Raw genomic sequence first — 13,935 nt, forward strand, 5'->3', positions numbered from 1 at the left:
GCGCGGGGGCGGGGGGGGGGGGGGAGGTGGCTCTACTGGAGAGGGGGTGGGTGGCGATGCTACAATGCCACCCTGTCATATACAGGAGTAAGGAGGGTAAATCATAGGTGAGTCCCTCTGGGGGCGAGGGCAGACCCGGCTCTCCATTTGGGAGCCATTATAGCCTCATCCTATTTAAATTATGTTCAACTGTCTTTGTCCATCTTCATTCTGTTTTTGATTAGGCGGGTAATTACCATTCCACAAAGACACTGGCGGACACCGACACCAACATTGCTGTAGTCCGATAGTGCCGAGTGGACCTTTGCTCAATGTTTGAACTCTTCAGCAAACACTGAAAACAAGAGCGGTGCACATCAAAGAAACCTGGGTGCCTGTGGAACCTTCTGCCAAGTAAACAAAGACCTCTACACACAGGATATGTGAAGCCGCGGTGAGATTTCATTCCACCAGTGTCTCATTTTGCACCAGAGAATTGTAATTACAGATTCACTGCCATCTGGTACCCATGCTCGTCTCTGCCCATTCGTCACCGGTGCCAAAGCAGACTCCAGTTTCTTCCATGGCGAATTGCTTTAACCTCATGTCTGCTGTCCCAGTGGATGTGTCACTACACTACACGCTCAGACAGGCAAAACCAGAAGCACTGCACAGTGGGTTTAAAGGTATAAGCGAGGTGAAGGTTGAGGTAACACGGATCTACCACTAAAGAGGGTCCATAACTCACATAGATGAATGGTCGGAAATCTCAGCAAATGATGAGACGAAATTCATTTTGGTGATGTATGGAACGCTTCTACAGGCAGTACTATTTGTACATATGTCAGCAGAAATAAATATCCACCATTTCCTTTGTTTTGTCTTTTTTTCCCCCTCTAGGGATGAGCAGAGATCAAGGAATCAACTACTTATTACTGTGATGTACTTAAAGGAATAGTTGACATTTTGTAAAATATGTTTATGTGCTTTCTTGTCATGACTTAGAAGAAACAAATCAATACCTCTCATATTTGTCTGTTACATATGAAGCTACAGTCAGTAGTTGGTTAGCGTAGCTTGGCATAAAGAATAGAAACTGGAAAACAGCTATCCTGGCTCTGTCCTAAAAAAATAACAGCACCTACAGGCACCTTTTAAGCTCACTAATTAACAGCAACACTGTCGTTGTGCTAAGCTGTAGCCTTATCAGTCAGATCTGAGTGCAGTATGGATCTTCTAATCTAACAATCACAAATAAGCTTATCTCCAAAAGTGTCAAACTGTTCCTTTAAGGACCACAGAGCAGCACAAAACAATGAACAATGCATAACGTCCCTTTGTAAGAGCAACAGTATTATTAAGAAAGTGGCAAAAATCACAGAAATCTGCTGCATCTTACTCCTAATGTATGTGCATGGACTCGCACAGCTGCGGCTTCCCAATCCACCATGAATCATAATCAGCCTCCAATCTTTCCCTGCACATATTCATATGCAATTCAGAAAATGAGCGACATTTCCCAGGGAAGTAATCGCCCAGCGGAGAGCCTGACTGTACCTCATTTCTCACTGCTACCGGGGTAGAGAATAAGAGAGAAAAAACACTGTCCCACACGATATCCCAGCATGAAAAACACTTATTCTGTGAGGACTGGAAGCAGCTCTATAAGACAATGAATCCATCATTACTGCTGGTTCAACCCTAGTTCAGGGCCGCAGACTGACGATCGTGCAATCCCAGCATGGCCTATCCATAAGTGAGCAGCTACAGGCTGCGTGGATCTGCTCTCTTGTATTAAAACATACTGCAGGGAATTTGCTCCTCGTGCCAGAGCCCGGGCCAGCTGCCGCCAAAGACACACATTTAAATAGGCACAGTGTGGTAGTGGCATCACTTAGCCGGAGCATTATGGTGGCACTACCCGGGCAAAGGCACACAAGTGCATTTACTCAGCAGCTGCTTTCAGTGATCCATTTCCTGTAATAATCATGCTGGGGACTTCATTAAATAGTTGCAGAAGTGGACATAGAGAGATTAATCAACATGATATGAGGTGGTGGTTTCATTTTAAAGATGGATCTCTCCAATCGTTTCTTTTGAAGGTGTGTGGAGAGGACGTGTAGTGGGTGTGTGAGAGGCATTGCAAGCATGCAGCTGTTGTTCAGGGTGAGTTTGAGAGCATAAACAAACTGCATTTGAAGACCTTAACAAAGGAGATACAATTGACGCAGAAATTAAACAATAAGGCCTCATTAATTAAGAGTCCAAAGAGAACCATGTTTAATACTAAACTTAACCCCAGTACTGGTATGAAAACGGTAGGCAACAAGGCATGCATAAGTGTGTCAGTTTCCCTGCCTTTAAACTCTTCTTAAGATATTTAAAATACAGCGTTGACTGAAAGAGTTGAAGATCAACTTACTTTTGGAGGACACTCTGCAAGCAGGCTTCTCCTTTGTAGAGGGGTAAACAGTCTGTTCGGTACTCAGGTGCTCATTGAAGTGTTTCCAAGCAATAATCCTTCAAATGAAGTCTGCTTTGTCTTTTCTAAGGACCTCACCTTAATTAAACAAGACTGTGTGGTTGAAAATACACCACCATAAGTGAGAAACTACTCAAACAAGAGCAGTAGTATTGCAGCTACTAGCTAACTGTGATGTATGGAGGCTGGTGAGGGTCAAATAGAGTCTCCTGATTTCCTAATTGGACTTCACAACACCTGTGGAGGCCAGCAGAACACCAGAACAGAGCAGAGTAGACACTGCGTTCCAAATATATACTCTATAAGCATACTCTTTCTTTTTACTTTTAGTACATGCTACAGCTGCTGAGCCAAAGAGTTTCACTGAAGTGTGACTTCAAAGGAAATACAGTCAAAATTGCAAATCGGCAGCCATAATATTCCTAGTGGTAGTCTTGTGTTTTTGAAATGCTGTTGATGTGTTTACAGGTTTCTGCTGTTTATAGCAGTAATGTCTGTATTAAACAACAGAGCCTAATTTCTTGTTTCCTGTGTTCTATAGACACTGCATGTTGTAGTCTGTGTTTACAAATACCAGTGCTGGATAAAAAGAATCACATTTTCTTTCTTGCAAATAACACAAGGAACTGATGCAAACCCCCCAGGTTTCAGACTGAGACCAAAGGAAAAGCGACTAGCTGCAAGCGTTGTAGACAGGTAAAAAGATCCTTCTTCCCTCCCCTTCTCGGAGAGAGAGAGAGAGAGAAAAACCCACTTCAACGACAAACCACTCTTCCATGACATGCAGCTCTGGGATACTGGTGACAATCCAGCTCAAAAGGTTTAGAGCCCGCCTGTAAATAGAAAACATGTTTTATTATACTGTATGTTCCCTGATGTTTTATGCATTTTTATTTTTTGTTTCAAGTCTATGCTTTTTTTTTTGGGGGGGGCTATTTTCACGTGCAGAACAACAAGGTTAAGGAAGTTGAATTGGCAACATTGGGTGTATCAAAATGATGCTGCTCTAGATACAGGTCAAATAAAATAGTCCGATTTATAGCTGTACAATTAAACAGAAGTGTTCTTTTACATGTTTGTTTTAATGCACAATTCAACCTAAAATATATATGGTATGAAACCTGGCATTTGGACTTGAATGTAAATAGAGTTCTGTGGGTGTCAGCCCATGTAAAGTTTTACCTTTCAAAGCCTCTGCGGGGGATTGTAAAAGTTAAGTTTGTGGATGAGCCAGGAGCTGTTGCTAAATCCCACCCATTAGTGAAGGATAAGGTTTAATTTATGCACACACTGAACAAACACAGTTCAAGTAGTTCAAAAGCTCAAAAACATCTACAGTCTCTTTTCCCATGTTTGTATTAGTGTCAGTCCATCACGACTGGTACCAAATAAAGAGTCCAGTTGGAATCACATGTATTTTTAAAGCAGTCCATCAGTCTCCTCAGAGAAAGTATTGTTATTCCACTCACGTAGGATTCAAAGATCCATGTCCCACAGGTATGGTGGTGGATACTTTGTGTAGAGTTTTGAGGTTTGCAGAATTATTCTGAGCATAAGCTACACACACACACACACACACACACACACCGAGACATCATACCTGCAGGATAAAACAGAAAAATGTGCTTAAATTGATCACATACACACAACAGTACTTATCCACGTGACTGTTATAATAGTTATTAATACTTTAAATTAATTTAAATGTTCAGCGCTGGACCAAATATTTTAGTTCTGTATGAAATACTGCGTTCATGAATATCAATTAAAGGCAGACGATGATAAAAGCACAAATTAGTTTATCTCTCAGTGGTGCGCTGCAACATCCCGGGCTTTCACAACAATTCATTAGGTGTTCTGTCTGATCCTTTTTGAGAAAAACTTCATGTGCCAATGAGTGCACAGGGGCCTTTACGCGTCCACGTCCAGACTCGATGGATTTGTGATGACTTTCTCTCTGCTCACAGCTCAAGGTCACGGGTTCCCTGTGACTCCGCGTGGCCTCGCGTTCCCACTGAAGACCGTGCTGTCTCAGCTTTCTGTCCCACAATCTGCGAATGCTGCCCTCAACCTCCCAGAGCTCAACCTGTCAACCCGCCCCCCCCCGACCCCTGCTGCAGTGCAGCGGGGAGGGGGTCGATATGAAAAAAGAAAAGAAAAATGGAAGAAAAAAGGAAAGAAATATTAAGAAAAAAAGATGAGGGCAGCAGGAAATGGGCCGAGGAGCAAAAAACAGAAAACAATTTAAAGTGGTAAGAATAGAAAAAGCCAAAGCACTCGAGATTGAAAGGCCTCTTCCTCTAATTTACACCGTATTCATCACCGCAGAGGGCAGACACTCTCATATCGCTTTCCATTCACTTCCTCACCCGTGGCTGCAGGTCAAAGGAAAAGGCAATTTCCCCTCAGCCCATGAACAAGCTGCTCCATTCCTCATGGATAAACTGTACTTTTGAAACGCGTAGAAGCGAGGGCATTCATCACCAAGCCAGGTCTCCCTCCTCCTCCTCCTCCTCCTCCTCCTCGCTGGAAGACGCAATCACATCTGATTAATAACTTCCTCCTTGTGCAGTTAGAGACCGCTCAGCGGGGCCACTGTCAGTCAGGAGGGGCAGTGTCGGGCGCACTGCCCACCTAATTCGCTTACTGAGCACTGGGCAGCGTGCCCACCTACTGAAGACGCAGAGCAGACAGTCTCAGGCTGTCAGACTTTCATCTTGCAGATCCACCATGCTGGGCCTGCCAATGAAGACACCAGGAGACTGTTACAAATCCACCGCACATCTTCGGCAGGGAAAATAGAAGAATTTAAGGCGAGCGAAAGTCAACAGAAAAATGCAAAATACGAATAGGCTTTAAGCAGATGTCAGTGAGGATGTCCTTGTGGTTGTGAAGGCAAACGGGGATACAGTGGGTCAGATATTAATGTAAAGAAAAGCCGATGTAAAAATAACTCAATAACACTGGCAAGGTGGCATGCCTGTAAACCACAAAAGCAAAAACAAGCACACATTTGCGAACCCGGGTACAGCCATTCCTCTCTCCTTTCTCATCACATTTCCATCTCCTGCTCACACACTGAATTCCTCTTTAAAACATCACTTCCACTTCAGAGGGATGGAGAGACGAGAGCGGGCTGGAAGTAGATGGATGATGATTATTCAGGCGCACTCTCTCTTCTCTTTCTCCTCTCTCCATTGATCGCGTCCCATCAGAGAGGCTATAAATATTAATAAGAGGGCTTTGTTTTAGCAACCTGTGTGAAGATCAGAGCGCAGAACAATAGAAGTATCTGGACATGTTTTTTTTTTTTTTTTTTTTGCAGGCAGACAGGCAGGCAACCTGCAGAGTGTCCTTGGGGGTGGGGAGCCTGGGGGGAGCACAGCCCTCAACCCAGCGCCTCAGGCTCAGTGCGTTCACGTCAAGGGCAGCTCAAGGGGAACTGCTAATGTGGGAGACCTGAGTCTGGTTTAAAATTAGCCTTTCACAGGCGGACGCGTGGTGCATGAAATCGTAGACAAACATTCATTATAGTGTGTAGAGGATACAAACTGTTTTGTTTTATATTTCTGTCAGACTTTTAGGTATTGTCACACAATTACAAAAGCATTTGTACAACAGACAAATCAAACAGAAATTTAAATATTTCTCTCGTTCCCTCTCTGAATCTACATGGTTTTTTTTGGTTTCGTTTTTTTTAAAAGGCCAGTTACCCAAAATCTCTCACATGCATGAAAACATTTTCTCACTTATTGGTAATAATATCAAACCATGGAGGTAGTTTCAGTTTTAAAAGAATAGTTCAGCATTTTGGGAAATACATTTTTTGGGGGGAGAGTTAAATAAGAGCAGACAGCAGCAAATCAAACCAGAACAAATGTATTTATGAAAAAACTATTTCTTTAAGGTAGCTTCAGTTTAATGGCTGCTAACATAATGTGGATGTCTGACTGTTTTATGATTCATTAAATCAATAATACATTGATAATTGCATCTTGTAACACAACCGTTTCTTTTTTTGGGAGTTGTTTTTGATATTCTTATCACATTGCTTGCTTTCTGAAGAAAATAAATCAGTTATACAAATGATTTGTTTTCTTGCTTTTTAGTTTTTAGTTTGTAAAATATCTTTACGTCACAATTCTTATTTCTGTCTCGATAAAGTTCGGAAACTGTGTAAACACCGGGGACACCAATGGAAATGAGTCCAGTAATGTGTCATTCTATTCCTGATACAGAGACATATCTCAGAACCTCAGCAAATAAAACCAAAACCATCTTCATGATTAGATACCACGAGGAGATAAAGTGAAAAAAAAAAGTGTTTTATTTGGTTTGGTTTGAACTGACCCTCAATTAATGGAAAACCACAGCGAGATGAAACAGGTCAAACATCAGCCTGAGTATATTCGACACTCCCTCCCTTCCAGGGTCATTTAGTGTCTTAGAACAATGTGTGTTTGTGTTTTATGTGACCTCCATTTTCTCATCCTGACCCGGTTATATGAGCGCGTGGGGTCGCGTTGCCCCTCCACTTGGTTAAACGTTTTGATGTTGTACTCAACACCATTGTGTTCACAAACCAGAGTCCTCCCTCTGATGGCGGGGACAGTGATGGAGGGTCGGGCCTGCTCCGGTTGCAAAAAAATAAAACCGAGACAATGGTTTGACCCAGGACAAAGAGAGAGAGCTGATGTCTGGTGGCAGAATGGATCCCTCTGGTTTAATGGGAGTTTATAATTTACTGCAGATGTTGACCAACTCCTTTTCAATCTAGAAACAATACGTGTGACATGGGGCCCGTTTTTAGAAGGGAACAAATCGATGATACAGAATGGTTTGGATTTTATGAGAAGTTGGGCTGGATTGGCTGTGGGGGTTTGACTGATGCAAGCCATTCAAGCTGCTCCACTGAGCACAGGGGGCTGCCTGTGTGAAGGGTGGAGGCAAAATGAAGCTGGAGGCTGGGTTAGAGCTGGTTTGTGCCGCTCATGTATTACCATTACATTGAAGTCACAAAGCTATACGCATTGGGACAAAGAAGGGAACTTCTATTTGGAACTTTTTTTTTTATAGTGAGATTTTAAAGGCTCTCTTTTGTTTTGTTTTTCTGAGAAAAACAAAGATTTGAAAGAGAGAGCTTTTAAGCAAACTATTTTCAAAGCAATAAATATTTGCCGACTGCCTTTGAGAAGGTATTTCCAGGATTCTTAAAGACTCGTTAAACATCTGGACGAAACATTTCGTCTGTTGCACGATAAAGACAATATCGATTTTTATTATTATTTATTATGAGGATAGAATTTTCAATTTTGGTTCACGCTGTGCAAGATAAGCAAGAAGATGTATGTTATTTACCTCCACCATCTTTGTTTGGATTAGGAAAAAAGGTCAAATTAGTACAGAGGTTAAAATGATTGTTCGTTGTACAATAGACAGAATATTCTTTTCATTCAGATGGTCAGACAAGTGTTAAGAGGATTCTGATAATAATCTGTTTGCGCTAATTACTTTACGCTATTTCAACAGCAACCATGTTTTTTTTTCTGACCATAACCAAGTAGTTTTGTTCCCTAAACAAGGCTGATATAAAACCTATATTTTTTTTCAGAAACTTCAATATTCAATTATGGTTTGCAGAAACGTCTAATTGTGAGGCCTGGGTTGGCAGAGGGGTATGCTGGCCTTTCTTCTTTTGTCTTTTCGTAAAAAGTTTGAAGGGAAAATGGAGGGTTACATTTGTGTTTGGAGAAACCTCTCTTGTAGAGGAGCAATCAAAAGGGGGAGTGTTGACTTCAAGTTCCAAAGGGGGAAAAAAGTGAAGCAACAAAAGAGTCATGTGGTGTATTTGATGAATTGTGCCTCTTATGTTCTAAAGAAACTTAGTTTTTCAGAATCAGCATGACTAGTATGATGAAAGAAGATTTATTCACGTTGTTGTAATGAAATGATTTTCCGCCTTGATTTTATACCCAGAGTTAAAAAACAAAGATGTGTATGACAATAGCAGTGGGTGGAAATAATCAGGGCTCGTTAGAGTCCACATGTTATGAGAGAAAGGGAAACCTTAAATCAACGGCTGAAATTAAAAACAGTGGGGTGTGCTGTTGACTGCAGACTTCTCTAATGAGAAATGTTGTGACATGAATCCTGCAGGGGCAGCAAAAACAAATAAATGCATCTTGGTACCAAAGGTTTTATTTTTAAGAGCTAAAACAGAGGAAGAGGAAGAAGAGGAGTGAAGCTCTTATTCAAAAAGGCAAATAATAACCAGGGAGCAGAAGGCAAATAAGAAATCAGAAGCACCATGTCGTCCTCTATTGTTCAGACTGTCGGGTCACGATAGGAGCCACAGCCAAGAGGAGACTGACAATGACGCAACGTACACTTGACCAGTGTCTCTGCTCCCTCTTAAAGCCCTATTGAGAGACCCAGCAAGGTGTGTGCTGGCATTTCATTTGTTGCGAGCCACTTGAGAGTCTCCACTATGACCTGTAAACAGGTTTCTCTGCACCCCGGCCAGTGGTGCGCCGGTGTCGCCTGTCTGCAACAGTGGCAAGCCAAGCGTCGCCCATGTCACGCTTCGATAGCTCAATTTAAATGGAAATTGGACAAACTGCTTGGAAGTGATCCAGCCATGCAGAACAATTAACCCATATTACTGGCAGGCCATGAAGGAGTAATTTGACTTTGAATGCGAATGCGGAGGAAAGCCTGTGGTAGTTCATACAATAGCCTCAAGATCAGAAAAGAGCTTATTTGCTGCTTTTGGTATCAGAGATTTAATGTCAGCCCTGGTATTTAAATCCTTTTTTTTTTTTTTTTATTACATATATTCAATATGACGCAACAGTAATACTTTGTTGAAATGAAAGTACTTCACTAAATTGTCACAATCTCAGGAATCAGGTTCGGACCCGACCGCAGATAAAGAGTCGAGGTGGCAGCAGGTAGAGAACAATGGTTTATTAAGAGTATTACTAACAACAGCAAGTCCAAAAACAGGCAGGTAACAGGATAATGACAAATGCAAAACACTTGGGAAAACAAGGAACACGGCAGAGACGTTGACACCAACAACAAAGGCAGACAACCTGACTCTGATAAATGGAAATACAGACGAAATACACAAGAGGCTAATCAACTGAGGTTGAAACACAGGTGAGGAAGAAAACTGGTCTCTCCTCCTGTCTGCTCCCCTCAATTTAATACAACTTAATGCAACTTAATACAACTTAAACTCTAAACAATTCAGCACTCAACACTTGCAGTGACATTACAATCTAATACAACTTAATACAAACAAATAAAATGTAATACAATTTAATACAGTTATTTCAAATTCAGCTAAATTCAATTCAAATGAATAAAGGGGCTCTCTTGGATTCTGGTTCTTAACATTAACTGGAGGTTCAGTGTCTCTGTTGCACCACCAGCCATCAAACTAGTCTCTCCACTCCAGATGAAGCCTCATGTTCCTCGCCCACTCCGCCTCAGGGCGGTCCCATAACGGCCGACACTCACCGGGACTTACCGTTAAAGGCTCACCAGGACCCTGAGGTGGTTTAGTGGGACTTACCTTCAAAGGCCCACCGGGTCCCTGAGATGGTTTAGGGACACTTAACTTTATAAACCCACCCTGTTCCTGGTGCTTAACATTACCTGGCGGTCCAGTGGCTCTGTTGCACCACCAGCTGTTCCTCACCCCTTCAGAGTCAAGGTGGTCCCATAATGGCCGACGCTTACCGGGACTTACCTTTAAAAGCTCACCGGGTCCCTGAGGTGGTTTGGGGGGGACTTACCTTTAAAGACTCACCTGGTGCCTGAGGTGGATTAGAGGTGCTTTGGAAAAACAACAAAATAAGTTCTCATAATTATGCAAATGACACACAATGTTACATAACCATATCACCAGGGGACTATTGTCCAGTACAAGCACAGAGTGAGTGCATTTGACCAATCAACAATTCAATGGACACAACGACATAAAAACAACTTTTTTGTGCAGAATAGCCTCCTCACAGACAAAGAAATATCACAAGTATGTAGGAAACGAGTTGTGAACACGTTCAAATAATAGCACTGAAACAGTTAAATTGTATAGAAAACAATTTAGTCAGAATCCACAACACCTGATCTGATAGTCTTAAGAATATCATTTTGTATTCATACTAAATGAATGAAGAAGTAGGCTGTATGAAGCTATATCTGTCTATCGTGGTGCATTTTACGAGTCGGCCTTCTGTGACATCACCCGGCGCAGGGGTCGGGTCATCGCTCCTCAACCAACACGGATTTTGTTCTAAAATATTTAGCAGCCAAGTGAATAATTTTAAAGCATTTATAGCTGAAAAGCCAAGTCAATAATCCTGGTCCACGATGAATAAGTACCAGCATACTTGCAAACCTCCAGACATCAAAGCCTAAAGCTGAGTTTATACTCGCCATAGTGAAGCCGGTGCGAGGCGCGTGGTCGTGCACATCAGAATTTTTGGAACTTGCGCGCGATCGCGTGACTGTCGCAAATGGTTCACTGATAAAAGCACTATTTACATGACGAGGGATTATGCAAAGAAGGACACTTAGTCTTGAGATGCTTTAGAAACAGGAGGCCTTAAAAATCTACATTCGAGTAAATATTTTTCAAATCAAACAGTTTTCTTTCTTTAAAATGCATTTAAAACGTACGCCAACAAAACATTTTGGTTAATGTTACCGACTTTCAGACCCTTTGGCTTTGACTAGATAATCAAAGTCACACAAATACTACAATTACAGTAAGTGAAGCCCTGAGACTCAACAGTCACAACAAACTGAAGACTTGGCCGGGCTGACAACAACTGATAAACATTGTAACACAAAGCACATCACTATTATGGTCTAAACAAATAAGTGCTGAGGGTTTGAGAGTTCCCTTGTCCCCCTGCAGCTCGACGAAAGGCAAAGGGAGGACAGACGAATGACACAAGCAGCTAAAATCACAGCACTCTGTATGCAGGGGACTCAAGCGTGTTGGACTTTTGAGTCAGTCGGGTAATGGGTGAAATTGTGTCTGCTGCACAGCTTATAAATCGCAGTGCTGGCAGTATTTATCTATGTCACAGACAATCCTGCTGGGAGATGGGAACGGTGAAATGAGAATCAACAGCCTGTTTCTCCTCCCCTCAGCTCCCGTCAGGTCATTTCACCCCACCGGCCCTCCTCTCGAAGGCAACATGTGAGGAGAAACATAAATATAAAGCAAGTTGACAGCCGCCTGCCTCTGCCCTTTGCATTTCGCCCAACAATTCCTGAGGCCATTTAAACGTATATATTTTGTCCAAACCTAAAGGCAAACCTAAACTTGTGAAATTCCTTGCAAAATATGAATGTATTGCACGGTGAAGTGTTCATTCCTCTTTTAAAGCCTGTCCAGCCCTACCTCATTAAACGCTATCAACTCTAATCCTCCACTGCATTTCCACACAAAGTTCCACAAACACGGTATTTTTTCATTTCCCAAATCGGGGGACAGGAACGATTTCTAGTCCACCATCCTACACACTTGCCTTTTGGCTTTGTCTGTGACAGTCACACCTTGTTACCACATCTCCGAAGGATAGAATAGAGGAGACAGACAGACGTGGGGCATGTGGAAAAGGGCGGATGGAGAAAGAGGACAGGAACACAGGGAGGTAACAATAGCACGCAATTTCAGGCTTCATTGTAATTCCGCTCTCATCTCGGTCCCAAGTGACAAGCGGCGAGCCGCCCTGGATTCTAATCATTCCTGTTGTCAGATTGGTACCCCAAGTGAGATTGAGTTGATTGCTTGAACAAATTTGCAAAGTAACGATGCAATTTGCTGCAGTATGCCTTGGGAGGGTTTGGGCCATCAGATTGGTGGGGTGTGTGGAGAGACTCGCAAGAGTTGCCGTCTTCTTAGAGAGACTTCTCTGCAAGTAAATTACTCTCACTCTGAATCTTTACGCCTGTATGAGAAACTGTTTTATATCTGCAGCTAAAGGAATATTTTGAAATTTAGGCAAATACACTTTTTTTTTTGCTTGATTACCAAAAGTCCCACGGTGACAAAATCCACCAAGCACCTGTTCACTAATTAACAAGTGTGTTTTTGGTTTACGGCATTATATCACTATGTGCCATGCTAGTTCTTGGCCAGGTGCACAGAAATCAAATGTTTTGTTTTTTGTATGGATTAAACATCATACAATGTGTTTATTAGAGAGCTTTAGAGGTGCTGGTTGGCGGATGTTGTTGCCTTCAGTCAGAACCAGGCTAGATGTTTCCCTGGTCTTTATGCTAAGCTAAGCTACACTAACTGGCTGCTGGCTGTAGCTTCATACTCATCGTACAAACATGCGAGCGACATCAACCTTCTCGTCCAACTCTCAACGAGAAAGCAAATTTCCCAAGATGTTTAACTACTCATTTAAAGCACACCAGATTAATATGCAATGGTTTGTCATTTGAAATGAGGAAACATTTACTCTGTTGTGTCTGAAACAACCTCTGCAACGCTGAGTGTTTTATCTTTAAGTATAATGAGACATGTCATTTCCGACTAACTCCAATCATTGAACATTAGCCTGAAAAAGCCCAATCATCACACAGTATGAAAACATAAATTGGCTGTCTGTCATCTCAAGTTTAATGATTAGACTGACATGGTACTGCACCAAACATAAAGACCATTCAATTCAGCACGGCAGTTGCTGTTTTTCACAGCAATTACTCTATTATTGAATTTGACAAATTTTAATAGAAATGACTGTTTGGGGGGGGGGGGGTAAGGTGCGCCTGAGAAGCAGATTTATCTTGGAAACAAAAGGACGTGTCAGTGAGTCACATTGACATCTTGGAGGCATTTCCATTCATGCATTTCTTGCAAACAAACAGGTCTGTGAGAAACTCTAAAAAGATTTGTTCAGAGGTAACTGGTGGGAAGATCAATTGAATATTTGCCAAACAGGCACATTGTTGCCCACGTTGCTCTTTTCTCTCTGAAGAATAAAACTCATTAAATAGAATAAAACTGCAGAAAAGAATGTTCGTAGCCAAAGTCAGCGTGTGTTGAGCGTTGCGCGTGTTGCATGTTGTTGCTCCGCTGAGTTGAAAGAGCCTCACACATATTAATCAAGCATCTGAAACATTCCCTTGTTTTCTTTCACGTTTTCTTCATCTCCTAATAGGACTTCATGAGCATCTTTTGTGGTCTTTACACGTTTCGTTCTAGTTTTTATAGATTGTTTTTTCTGTCTCTTATTTTTCTTTTAGTCCTTCAGTGCAGCACTTTGTAACTCCTGGATGTAAGTGCTGTGTGCATTAGGGGGTGGAGGTAGACTCTGATACAAGGTAGTCTGGAAATAGTGGTTCAATGTGAGGAACATTTACTAAAGTCCAGTGTTGAACTACTTGAATATCTCCATTCTGTGATACTTTATGCTTTAACTGAGCTATATTTTACAGGTAAA

General features: G+C 42.0%; 1 protein-coding gene across 1 annotated transcript in view; it reads right to left on the reverse strand.

Moving 5' to 3' along the window:
• Positions 1-2,650, reverse strand: part of LOC116392228 (citrate synthase-lysine N-methyltransferase CSKMT, mitochondrial-like) — a 20,945-nt gene extending 18,295 nt beyond the window's left edge. Inside the window, exon 1 of the mRNA XM_031863471.1 lies at positions 2,402-2,650. The gene's annotated coding sequence lies outside the window, so the exon portion shown is untranslated. The remainder of the gene's footprint in view (positions 1-2,401) is intronic.
• Between the last annotated feature and the right edge of the window lie 11,285 nt (positions 2,651-13,935).

This window comes from Anarrhichthys ocellatus, unplaced genomic scaffold (assembly GCF_004355925.1).
Source record: "Anarrhichthys ocellatus isolate YVR2014 unplaced genomic scaffold, GSC_Weel_1.0 scaffold29, whole genome shotgun sequence".
NCBI lineage: Eukaryota > Metazoa > Chordata > Actinopteri > Perciformes > Anarhichadidae > Anarrhichthys > Anarrhichthys ocellatus.